The following is a 12,671-nucleotide window of genomic DNA, read 5'->3' as shown; positions in this document are numbered from 1 at the left end:
GTACTCGTATTTCACAGCGACGGAATTTCCGTGTGAATTAGTCAATGTTTGGGAGTGAGGGATGCAGTAAAGAAGGATTAGTGGATCGGAAATGTGATTGTCGTATCCGAAAAGAAAAACCTGTCGTTTCCATAGAAACGTTACTCGATTTAGAAGGAAATGTCTTAGAACACATAGTACTCGTATTTCATAGCGACGGAATTTCCGTGAGAATTCGTCAATGTTTGGGAGTGAGGGATGCAGTAAAGAAGGATTAGTGGATCGGAAATGAGATTGTCGTATCCCAAAAGAAAATCCTGTCGTTTCCATAGAAACGTTACTCGATTTAAAAGGAAATGTCTTAGAACACATAGTATTCGTATTTCATAGCGACGGAATTTCCGTGTGAATTCGTCAATGTTTGGGAGTGAGGGATGCAGTAAAGAAGGATTAGTGGATCGGAAATGTGATTGTCGTATCCCAAAAGAAAATCCTGTCGTTTCCATAGAAACGTTACTCGATTTAGAAGGAAATGTCTTAGAACACATAGTACTCGTATTTCACAGCGACGGAATTTCCGTGTTAATTCGTCAATGTTTGGGAGTGAGGGATGCAGTAAAGAAGGATTAGTGGATCGGAAATGTGATTGTCATATCCCAAAAGAAAATCCTGTCGTTTCCATAGAAACGTTACTCGATTTAGAAGGAAATGTCTTAGAACACATAGTACTCGTATTTCATAGCGACGCAATTTCCCTGTGAATTCGTCAATGTCTGGGAGTGAGGGATGCAGTAAAGAAGGATTAGTGGATCGGAAATGTGATTGTCGTATCCCAAAAGAAAATCCTGTCGTTTCCATAGAAACGTTACTCGATTTAGAAGGAAATGTCTTAGAACACATAGTACTCGTATTTCACAGCGACGGAATTTCCGTGTGAATTACTCAATGTTTGGGAGTGAGGGATGCAGTAAAGAAGGATTAGTGGATCGGAAATGTGATTGTCGTATCCCAAAAGAAAATCCTGTCGTTTCCATAGAAACGTTACTCGATTTAGAAGGAAATGTCTTAGAACACATAGTACTCGTATTTCATAGCGACGCAATTTCCGTGTGAATTCGTCAATGTTTGGGAGTGAGGGATGCAGTAAAGAAGGTTTAGTGGATCGGAAATGTGATTGTCGTATCCCAAAAGAAAATCCTGTCGTTTCCATAGAAACGTTACTCGATTTAGAAGGAAATGTCTTAGAACACATAGTACTCGTATTTCACAGCGACGGAATTTCCGTGTGAATTCGTCAATGTTTGGGAGTGAGGGATGCAGTAAAGCAGCATTAGTGGATCGGAAATGTGATTGTCGTATCCCAAAAGAAAATCCTGTCGTTTCCATGGAAACGTTACTCGATTTAGAAGGAAATGTCTTAGAACACATAGTACTCGTATTTCACAGTGACGGAATTTCCGTGTGAATTCGTCAATGTTTGGGAATGAGGGATGCAGTAAAGAAGGGTTAGTGGATCGGAAATGTGATTGTCGTATCCCAAAAGAAAATCCTGTCGTTTCCATAGAAACGTTACTCGATTTAGAAGGAAATGTCTTAGAACACATAGTACTCGTATTTCACAGCGACGGAATTTCCGTGTGAATTCGTCGATGTTTGGGAATGAGGGATGCAGTAAAGAAGGATTAGTGGATCGGAAATGTGATTGTCGTATCCCAAAAGTAAATCCTGTCGTTTCCATAGAAACGTTACTCGATTTAGAAGGAAATGTCTTAGAACACATAGTACTCGTATTTCACAGCGACGGAATTTCCGTGTGAATTCGTCAATGTTTGGGAGTGAGGGATGCAGTAAAAAAGGATTAGTGGATCGGAAATGTGATTGTCGTATCCCAAAAGAAAATCCTGTCGTTTCCATAGAAACGTTACTCGATCTAGAAGGAAATGTCTTAGAACACATAGTACTCGTATTTCACAGCGACGGAATTTCCGTGTGAATTCGTCAATGTTTGGGAGTAGAGGGATGCAGTAAAGAAGGATTAGTGGATCGGAAATGTGATTGTCGTATCCCAAAAGAAAATCCTGTCGTTTCCATAGAAACGTTACTCGATTTAGAAGGAAATGTCTTAGAACACATAGTACTTGTCTTTCATAGCGACGCATTTTCCGTGTGAATTCGTCAATGTTTGGGAGTGAGGGATGCAGTAAAGAAGGTTTAGTGGATCGGAAATGTGATTGTCGTATCCCAAAAGAAAATCCTGTCGTTTCCATAGAAACGTTACTCGATTTAGAAGGAAATGTCTTAGAGCACATAGTACTCGTATTTCACAGCGACGGAATTTCCGTGTGAATTCGTCAATGTTTGGGAGTGAGGGATGCAGTAAAGAAGGATTAGTGGATCGGAAATGTGATAGTCGTATCCCAAAAGAAAATCCTGTCGTTTCCATAGAAACGTTACTTGATTTAGAAGGAAATGTCTTAGAACACATAGTACTCGTATTTCACAGCGACGGAATTTCCGTGTGAATTAGTCAATGTTTGGGAGTGAGGGATGCAGTAAAGAAGGATTAGTGGATCGGAAATGTGATTGTCGTATCCGAAAAGAAAAACCTGTCGTTTCCATAGAAACGTTACTCGATTTAGAAGGAAATGTCTTAGAACACATAGTACTCGTATTTCATAGCGACGGAATTTCCGTGAGAATTCGTCAATGTTTGGGAGTGAGGGATGCAGTAAAGAAGGATTAGTGGATCGGAAATGAGATTGTCGTATCCCAAAAGAAAATCCTGTCGTTTCCATAGAAACGTTACTCGATTTAAAAGGAAATGTCTTAGAACACATAGTATTCGTATTTCATAGCGACGGAATTTCCGTGTGAATTCGTCAATGTTTGGGAGTGAGGGATGCAGTAAAGAAGGATTAGTGGATCGGAAATGTGATTGTCGTATCCCAAAAGAAAATCCTGTCGTTTCCATAGAAACGTTACTCGATTTAGAAGGAAATGTCTTAGAACACATAGTACTCGTATTTCACAGCGACGGAATTTCCGTGTGAATTCGTCAATGTTTGGGAGTGAGGGATGCAGTAAAGAAGGATTAGTGGATCGGAAATGTGATTGTCATATCCCAAAAGAAAATCCTGTCGTTTCCATAGAAACGTTACTCGATTTAGAAGGAAATGTCTTAGAACACATAGTACTCGTATTTCATAGCGACGCAATTTCCCTGTGAATTCGTCAATGTCTGGGAGTGAGGGATGCAGTAAAGAAGGATTAGTGGATCGGAAATGTGATTGTCGTATCCCAAAAGAAAATCCTGTCGTTTCCATAGAAACGTTACTCGATTTAGAAGGAAATGTCTTAGAACACATAGTACTCGTATTTCACAGCGACGGAATTTCCGTGTGAATTACTCAATGTTTGGGAGTGAGGGATGCAGTAAAGAAGGATTAGTGGATCGGAAATGTGATTGTCGTATCCCAAAAGAAAATCCTGTCGTTTCCATAGAAACGTTACTCGATTTAGAAGGAAATGTCTTAGAACACATAGTACTCGTATTTCATAGCGACGCAATTTCCGTGTGAATTCGTCAATGTTTGGGAGTGAGGGATGCAGTAAAGAAGGTTTAGTGGATCGGAAATGTGATTGTCGTATCCCAAAAGAAAATCCTGTCGTTTCCATAGAAACGTTACTCGATTTAGAAGGAAATGTCTTAGAACACATAGTACTCGTATTTCACAGCGACGGAATTTCCGTGTGAATTCGTCAATGTTTGGGAGTGAGGGATGCAGTAAAGCAGCATTAGTGGATCGGAAATGTGATTGTCGTATCCCAAAAGAAAATCCTGTCGTTTCCATGGAAACGTTACTCGATTTAGAAGGAAATGTCTTAGAACACATAGTACTCGTATTTCACAGTGACGGAATTTCCGTGTGAATTCGTCAATGTTTGGGAATGAGGGATGCAGTAAAGAAGGGTTAGTGGATCGGAAATGTGATTGTCGTATCCCAAAAGAAAATCCTGTCGTTTCCATAGAAACGTTACTCGATTTAGAAGGAAATGTCTTAGAACACATAGTACTCGTATTTCACAGCGACGGAATTTCCGTGTGAATTCGTCGATGTTTGGGAATGAGGGATGCAGTAAAGAAGGATTAGTGGATCGGAAATGTGATTGTCGTATCCCAAAAGTAAATCCTGTCGTTTCCATAGAAACGTTACTCGATTTAGAAGGAAATGTCTTAGAACACATAGTACTCGTATTTCACAGCGACGGAATTTCCGTGTGAATTCGTCAATGTTTGGGAGTGAGGGATGCAGTAAAAAAGGATTAGTGGATCGGAAATGTGATTGTCGTATCCCAAAAGAAAATCCTGTCGTTTCCATAGAAACGTTACTCGATCTAGAAGGAAATGTCTTAGAACACATAGTACTCGTATTTCACAGCGACGGAATTTCCGTGTGAATTCGTCAATGTTTGGGAGTAGAGGGATGCAGTAAAGAAGGATTAGTGGATCGGAAATGTGATTGTCGTATCCCAAAAGAAAATCCTGTCGTTTCCATAGAAACGTTACTCGATTTAGAAGGAAATGTCTTAGAACACATAGTACTTGTCTTTCATAGCGACGCATTTTCCGTGTGAATTCGTCAATGTTTGGGAGTGAGGGATGCAGTAAAGAAGGTTTAGTGGATCGGAAATGTGATTGTCGTATCCCAAAAGAAAATCCTGTCGTTTCCATAGAAACGTTACTCGATTTAGAAGGAAATGTCTTAGAACACATAGTACTCGTATTTCACAGCGACGGAATTTCCGTGTGAATTCGTCAATGTTTGGGAGTGAGGGATGCAGTAAAGAAGGATTAGTGGATCGGAAATGTGATTGTCGTATCCCAAAAGAAAATCCTGTCGTTTCCATAGAAACGTTACTCGATTTAGAAGGAAATGTCTTAGAACACATAGTACTCGTATTTCATAGCGACGCAATTTCCGTGTGAATTCGCCAATGTTTGGGAGTGAGGGATGCTGTAAAGAAGGATTAGTGGATTGGAAATGTGATTGTCGTATCCCAAAAGAAAATCCTGTCGTTTCCATAGAAACGTTACTCGATTTAGAAGGAAATGTCTTAGAACACATAGTACTCGTATTTCACAGCGACGGAATTTCCGTGTGAATTCGTCAATGTTTGGGAGTGAGGGATGCAGTAAAGAAGGTATAGTGGATCGGAAATGTGATTGTCGTATCCCCAAAGAAAATCCTGTCGTTTCCATAGAAACGTTACTCGATTTAGAAGGAAATGTCTTGGAACACACAGTACTCGTATTTCAAAGCGACGGAATTTCCGTGTGAATTAGTCAATGTTTGGGAGTGAGGGATGCAGTAAAGAAGGATTAGTGGATCGGAAATGTGAGTACTCGTATTTCACAGCGACGGAATTTCCGTGTGAATTAGTCAATGTTTGGGAGTGAGGGATGCAGTAAAGAAGGATTAGTGGATCGGAAATGTGATTGTCGTATCCCAAAAGAAAATCCTGTCGTTTCCATAGAAACGTTACTCGATTTAGAAGGAAATGTTTTAGAACACATAGTACTTGTCTTTCATAGCAACGCAATTTCCGTGTGAATTCGTCAATGTTTGGGAGTGAGGGATGCAGTAAAGAAGGTTTAGTGGATCGGAAATGTGATTGTCGTATCCCAAAAGAAAATCCTGTCGTTTCCATAGAAACGTTACTCGATTTAGAAGGAAATGTCTTAGAACACATAGTACTCGTATTTCACAGCGACGGAATTTCCGTGTGAATTCGTCAATGTTTGGGAGTGAGGGATGCAGTAAAGAAGGATTAGTGGATCGGAAATGTGATTGTCGTATCCCAAAAGAATATCCTGTCGTTTCCATAGAAACGTTACTCGATTTAGAAGGAAATGTCTTAGAACACATAGTACTCGTATTTCATAGCGACGCAATTTCCGTGTGAATTCGCCAATGTTTGGGAGTGAGGGATGCTGTAAAGAAGGATTAGTGGATTGGAAATGTGATTGTCGTATCCCAAAAGAAAATCCTGTCGTTTCCATAGAAACGTTGCTCGATTTAGAAGGAAATGTCTTAGAACACATAGTACTCGTATTTCACAGCAACGGAATTTCCGTGTGAATTCGTCAATGTTTGGGAGTGAGGGATGCAGTAAAGAAGGATTAGTGGATCGGAAATGTGATTGTCGTATCCCAAAAGAAAATCCTGTCGTTTCCATAGAAACGTTACTCGATTTAGAAGGAAATGTCTTAGAACACATAGTACTCGTATTTCACAGCGACGGAATTTCCGTGTGAATTCGTCAATGTTTGGGAGTGAGGGATGCAGTAAAGAAGGTATAGTGGATCGGAAATGTGATTGTCGTATCCCCAAAGAAAATCCTGTCGTTTCCATAGAAACGTTACTCGATTTAGAAGGAAATGTCTTAGAACACATAGTACTCGTATTTCATAGCGACGCAATTTCCGTGTGAATTCGTCAATGTTTGGGAGTGAGGGATGCAGTAAAGAAGGATTAGTGGATCAGAAATGAGATTGTCGTATCCCAAAAGAAAATCCTGTCGTTTCCATAGAAACGTTACTCGATTTAGAAGGAAATGTCTTAGAACACATAGTATTCGTATTTCATAGCGACGGAATTTCCGTGTGAATTCGTCAATGTTTGGGAGTGAGGGATGCAGTAAAGAAGGATTAGTGGATCGGAAATGTGATAGTCGTATCCCAAAAGAAAATCCTGTCGTTTCCATAGAAACGTTACTTGATTTAGAAGGAAATGTCTTAGAACACATAGTACTCGTATTTCACAGCGACGGAATTTCCGTGTGAATTAGTCAATGTTTGGGAGTGAGGGATGCAGTAAAGAAGGATTAGTGGATCGGAAATGTGATTGTCGTATCCGAAAAGAAAAACCTGTCGTTTCCATAGAAACGTTACTCGATTTAGAAGGAAATGTCTTAGAACACATAGTACTCGTATTTCATAGCGACGGAATTTCCGTGAGAATTCGTCAATGTTTGGGAGTGAGGGATGCAGTAAAGAAGGATTAGTGGATCGGAAATGTGATTGTCGTATCCCAAAAGAAAATCCTGTCGTTTCCATAGAAACGTTACTCGATTTAAAAGGAAATGTCTTAGAACACATAGTATTCGTATTTCATAGCGACGGAATTTCCGTGTGAATTCGTCAATGTTTGGGAGTGAGGGATGCAGTAAAGAAGGATTAGTGGATCGGAAATGTGATTGTCGTATCCCAAAAGAAAATCCTGTCGTTTCCATAGAAACGTTACTCGATTTAGAAGGAAATGTCTTAGAACACATAGTACTCGTATTTCACAGCGACGGAATTTCCGTGTGAATTCGTCAATGTTTGGGAGTGAGGGATGCAGTAAAGAAGGATTAGTGGATCGGAAATGTGATTGTCATATCCCAAAAGAAAATCCTGTCGTTTCCATAGAAACGTTACTCGATTTAGAAGGAAATGTCTTAGAACACATAGTACTCGTATTTCATAGCGACGCAATTTCCCTGTGAATTCGTCAATGTTTGGGAGTGAGGGATGCAGTAAAGAAGGTTTAGTGGATCGGAAATGTGATTGTCGTATCCCAAAAGAAAATCCTGTCGTATCCATAGAAACGTTACTCGATTTAGAAGGAAATGTCTTAGAAGACATAGTACTCGTATTTCACAGCGACGGAATTTCCGTGTGAATTCGTCAATGTTTGGGAGTGAGGAATGCAGTAAAGAAGGATTAGTGGATCGGAAATGAGATTGTCGTATCCCAAAAGAAAATCATGTCGTTTCCATAGAAACGTTACTCGATTTAGAAGGAAATGTCTTAGAACACATAGTACTGGTATTTCACAGCGACGGAATTTCCGTGTGAATTCGTCAATGTTTGGGAGTGAGGGATGCAGTAAAGAAGGATTAGTGGATCGGAAATGTGATTGTCGTATCCCAAAAGAAAATCCTGTCGTTTCCATAGAAACGTTACTCGATTTAGAAGGAAATGTCTTAGAACACATAGTACTCGTATTTCATAGCGACGCAATTTCCCTGTGAATTCGTCAATGTTTGGGAGTGAGGGATGCAGTAAAGAAGGTTTAGTGGATCGGAAATGTGATTGTCGTATCCCAAAAGAAAATCCTGTCGTTTCCATAGAAACGTTACTCGATTTAGAAGGAAATGTCTTAGAACACATAGTACTCGTATTTCATAGCGACGGAATTTCCGTGTGAATTCGTCAATGTTTGGGAGTGAGGGATGCAGTAAAGAAGGATTAGTGGATCGGAAATGAGATTGTCGTATCCCAAAAGAAAATCCTGTCGTTTCCATAGAAACGTTACTCGATTTACAAGGAAATGTCTTAGATCACATAGTACTCGTATTTCATAGCGACGGAATTTCCGTGTGAATTCGTCAATGTTTGGGAGTGAGGGATGCAGTAAAGAAGGATTAATGGATCGGAAATGAGATTGTCGTATCCCAAAAGAAAATCCTGTCGTTTCCATAGAAACGTTACTCGATTTAGAAGGAAATGTCTTAGAACACATAGTACTGGTATTTCACAGCGACGGAATTTCCGTGTGAATTCGTCAATGTTTGGGAGTGAGGGATGCAGTAAAGAAGGATTAGTGGATCGGAAATGAGATTGTCGTATCCCAAAAGAAAATCCTGTCGTTTCCATAGAAACGTTACTCGATTTAGAAGGAAATGTCTTAGAACACATAGTACTCGTATTTCATAGCGACGCAATTTCCGTGTGAATTCGTCAATGTTTGGGAGTGAGGGATGCAGTAAAGAAGGATTAGTGGATCGGAAATGTGATTGTCGTATCCCAAAAGAAAATCCTGTCGTTTCCATTGAATCGTTACTCGATTTAGAAGGAAATGTCTTAGAACACATAGTACTCGTATTTCAAAGCGACGGAATTTCCGTGTGAATTCGTCAATGTTTGGGAGTGAGGGATGCAGTAAAGAACGATTAGTGGATCGGAAATGTGATTGTCGTATCCCAAAATAAAATCCTGTCGTTTCCATAGAAACGTTACTCGATATAGAAGGAAATGTCTTAGAACACATAGTACTCGTATTTCATAGCGACGGAATTTCCGTGAGAATTCGTCAATGTTTGGGAGTGAGGGATGCAGTAAAGAAGGATTAGTGGATCGGAAATGAGATTGTCGTATCCCAAAAGAAAATCCTGTCGTTTCCATAGAAACGTTACTCGATTTAAAAGGAAATGTCTTAGAACACATAGTATTCGTATTTCATAGCGACGGAATTTCCGTGTGAATTCGTCAATGTTTGGGAGTGAGGGATGCAGTAAAGAAGGATTAGTGGATCGGAAATGTGATTGTCGTATCCCAAAAGAAAATCCTGTCGTTTCCATAGAAACGTTACTCGATTTAGAAGGAAATGTCTTAGAACACATAGTACTCGTATTTCACAGCGACGGAATTTCCGTGTGAATTCGTCAATGTTTGGGAGTGAGGGATGCAGTAAAGAAGGATTAGTGGATCGGAAATGTGATTGTCGTATCCCAAAAGAAAATCCTGTCGTTTCCATAGAAACGTTACTCGATTTAGAAGGAAATTTCTTAGAACACATAGTACTCGTATTTCTAGCGACGCAATTTCCCTGTGAATTCGTCAATGTTTGGGAGTGAGGGATGCAGTAAAGAAGGTTTAGTGGATCGGAAATGTGATTGTCGTATCCCAAAAGAAAATCCTGTCGTATCCATAGAAACGTTACTCGATTTAGAAGGAAATGTCTTAGAACACATGGTACTCGTATTTCACAGCGACGGAATTTCCGTGTGAATTCGTCAATGTTTGGGAGTGAGGGATGCAGTAAAGAAGGATTAGTGGGACGGAAATGTGATTGTCGTATCCAAAAAAAAAATCCTGTCGTTTCCATAGAAACGTTACTCGATTTAGAAGGAAATGTCTTAGAACACATAGTACTCGTATTTCACAGCGACGGAATTTCCGTGTGAATTCGTCAATGTTTGGGAGTGAGGGATGCAGTAAAGAAGGATTAGTGGATCGGTAATGTGATTGTCGTATCCCAAAAGAAAATCCTGTCGTTTCCATAGAAACGTTACTCGATTTAGAAGGAAATGTCTTAGAACACATAGTACTCGTATTTCATAGCGACGCAATTTCCCTGTGAATTCGTCAATGTTTGGGAGTGAGGGATGCAGTAAAGAAGGTTTAGTGGATCGGAAATGTGATTGTCGTATCCCAAAAGAAAATCCTGTCGTATCCATAGAAACGTTACTCGATTTAGAAGGAAATGTCTTAGAACACATAGTACTCGTATTTCACAGCGACGGAATTTCCGTGTGAATTCGTCAATGTTTGGGAGTGAGGGATGCAGTAAAGAAGGATTAGTGGATCGGCAATGTGATTGTCGTATCCCAAAAGAAAATCCTGTCGTTTCCATAGAAACGTTACTCGATTTAGAAGGAAATGTCTTAGAACACATAGTACTCGTATTTCACAGCGACGGAATTTCCGTGTGAATTCGTCAATGTTTGGGAGTGAGGGATGCAGTAAAGAAGGATTAGTGGATCGGAAATGTGATTGTCGTATCCCATAAGAAAATCCTGTCGTTTCCATAGAAACGTTACTCGATTTAGAAGGATATGTCTTAGAACACATAGTACTCGTATTTCACAGCGACGGAATTTCCGTGTGAATTAGTCAATGTTTGGGAGTGAGGGATGCAGTAAAGAAGGATTAGTGGATCGGAGATGTGATTGTCGTATCCCAAAAGAAAATCCTGTCGTTTCCATAGAAACGTTACTCGATTTAGAAGGAAATGTCTTAGAACACATAGTACTCGTATTTCATAGCGACGCAATTTCCGTGTGAATTCGTCAATGTTTGGGAGTGAGGGATGCAGTAAAGAAGGATTAGTGGATCGGAAATGAGATTGTCGTATCCCAAAAGAAAATCCTGTCGTTTCCATAGAAACGTTACTCGATTTAGAAGGAAATGTCTTAGAACACATAGTATTCGTATTTCATAGCGACGGAATTTCCGTGTGAATTCGTCAATGTTTGGGAGTGAGGGATGCAGTAAAGAAGGATTAGTGGATCGGAAATGTGATTGTCGTATCCCAAAAGAAAATCCTGTCGTTTCCATAGAAACGTTACTCGATTTAGAAGGAAATGTCTTAGAACACATAGTACTCGTATTTCATAGCGACGCAATTTCCCTGTGAATTCGTCAATGTTTGGGAGTGAGGGATGCAGTAAAGAAGGTTTAGTGGATCGGAAATGTGATTGTCGTATCCCAAAAGAAAATCCTGTCGTTTCCATAGAAACGTTACTCGATTTAGAAGGAAATGTCTTAGAACACATAGTACTCGTATTTCATAGCGACGGAATTTCCGTGTGAATTCGTCAATGTTTGGGAGTGAGGGATGCAGTAAAGAAGGATTAGTGGATCGGAAATGAGATTGTCGTATCCCAAAAGAAAATCCTGTCGTTTCCATAGAAACGTTACTCGATTTACAAGGAAATGTCTTAGATCACATAGTACTCGTATTTCATAGCGACGGAATTTCCGTGTGAATTCGTCAATGTTTGGGAGTGAGGGATGCAGTAAAGAAGGATTAATGGATCGGAAATGAGATTGTCGTATCCCAAAAGAAAATCCTGTCGTTTCCATAGAAACGTTACTCGATTTAGAAGGAAATGTCTTAGAACACATAGTACTGGTATTTCACAGCGACGGAATTTCCGTGTGAATTCGTCAATGTTTGGGAGTGAGGGATGCAGTAAAGAAGGATTAGTGGATCGGAAATGAGATTGTCGTATCCCAAAAGAAAATCCTGTCGTTTCCATAGAAACGTTACTCGATTTAGAAGGAAATGTCTTAGAACACATAGTACTCGTATTTCATAGCGACGCAATTTCCGTGTGAATTCGTCAATGTTTGGGAGTGAGGGATGCAGTAAAGAAGGATTAGTGGATCGGAAATGTGATTGTCGTATCCCAAAAGAAAATCCTGTCGTTTCCATTGAATCGTTACTCGATTTAGAAGGAAATGTCTTAGAACACATAGTACTCGTATTTCAAAGCGACGGAATTTCCGTGTGAATTCGTCAATGTTTGGGAGTGAGGGATGCAGTAAAGAACGATTAGTGGATCGGAAATGTGATTGTCGTATCCCAAAATAAAATCCTGTCGTTTCCATAGAAACGTTACTCGATATAGAAGGAAATGTCTTAGAACACATAGTACTCGTATTTCATAGCGACGGAATTTCCGTGAGAATTCGTCAATGTTTGGGAGTGAGGGATGCAGTAAAGAAGGATTAGTGGATCGGAAATGAGATTGTCGTATCCCAAAAGAAAATCCTGTCGTTTCCATAGAAACGTTACTCGATTTAAAAGGAAATGTCTTAGAACACATAGTATTCGTATTTCATAGCGACGGAATTTCCGTGTGAATTCGTCAATGTTTGGGAGTGAGGGATGCAGTAAAGAAGGATTAGTGGATCGGAAATGTGATTGTCGTATCCCAAAAGAAAATCCTGTCGTTTCCATAGAAACGTTACTCGATTTAGAAGGAAATGTCTTAGAACACATAGTACTCGTATTTCACAGCGACGGAATTTCCGTGTGAATTCGTCAATGTTTGGGAGTGAGGGATGCAGTAAAGAAGGA

The sequence above is a fragment of the Schistocerca piceifrons genome, chromosome 5 (genome assembly GCF_021461385.2).
Source record: "Schistocerca piceifrons isolate TAMUIC-IGC-003096 chromosome 5, iqSchPice1.1, whole genome shotgun sequence".
Lineage (NCBI taxonomy): Eukaryota > Metazoa > Arthropoda > Insecta > Orthoptera > Acrididae > Schistocerca > Schistocerca piceifrons.
The sequence above is the reverse complement of the archived record's forward strand: the minus strand, read 5'-3'. Positions refer to the sequence as shown.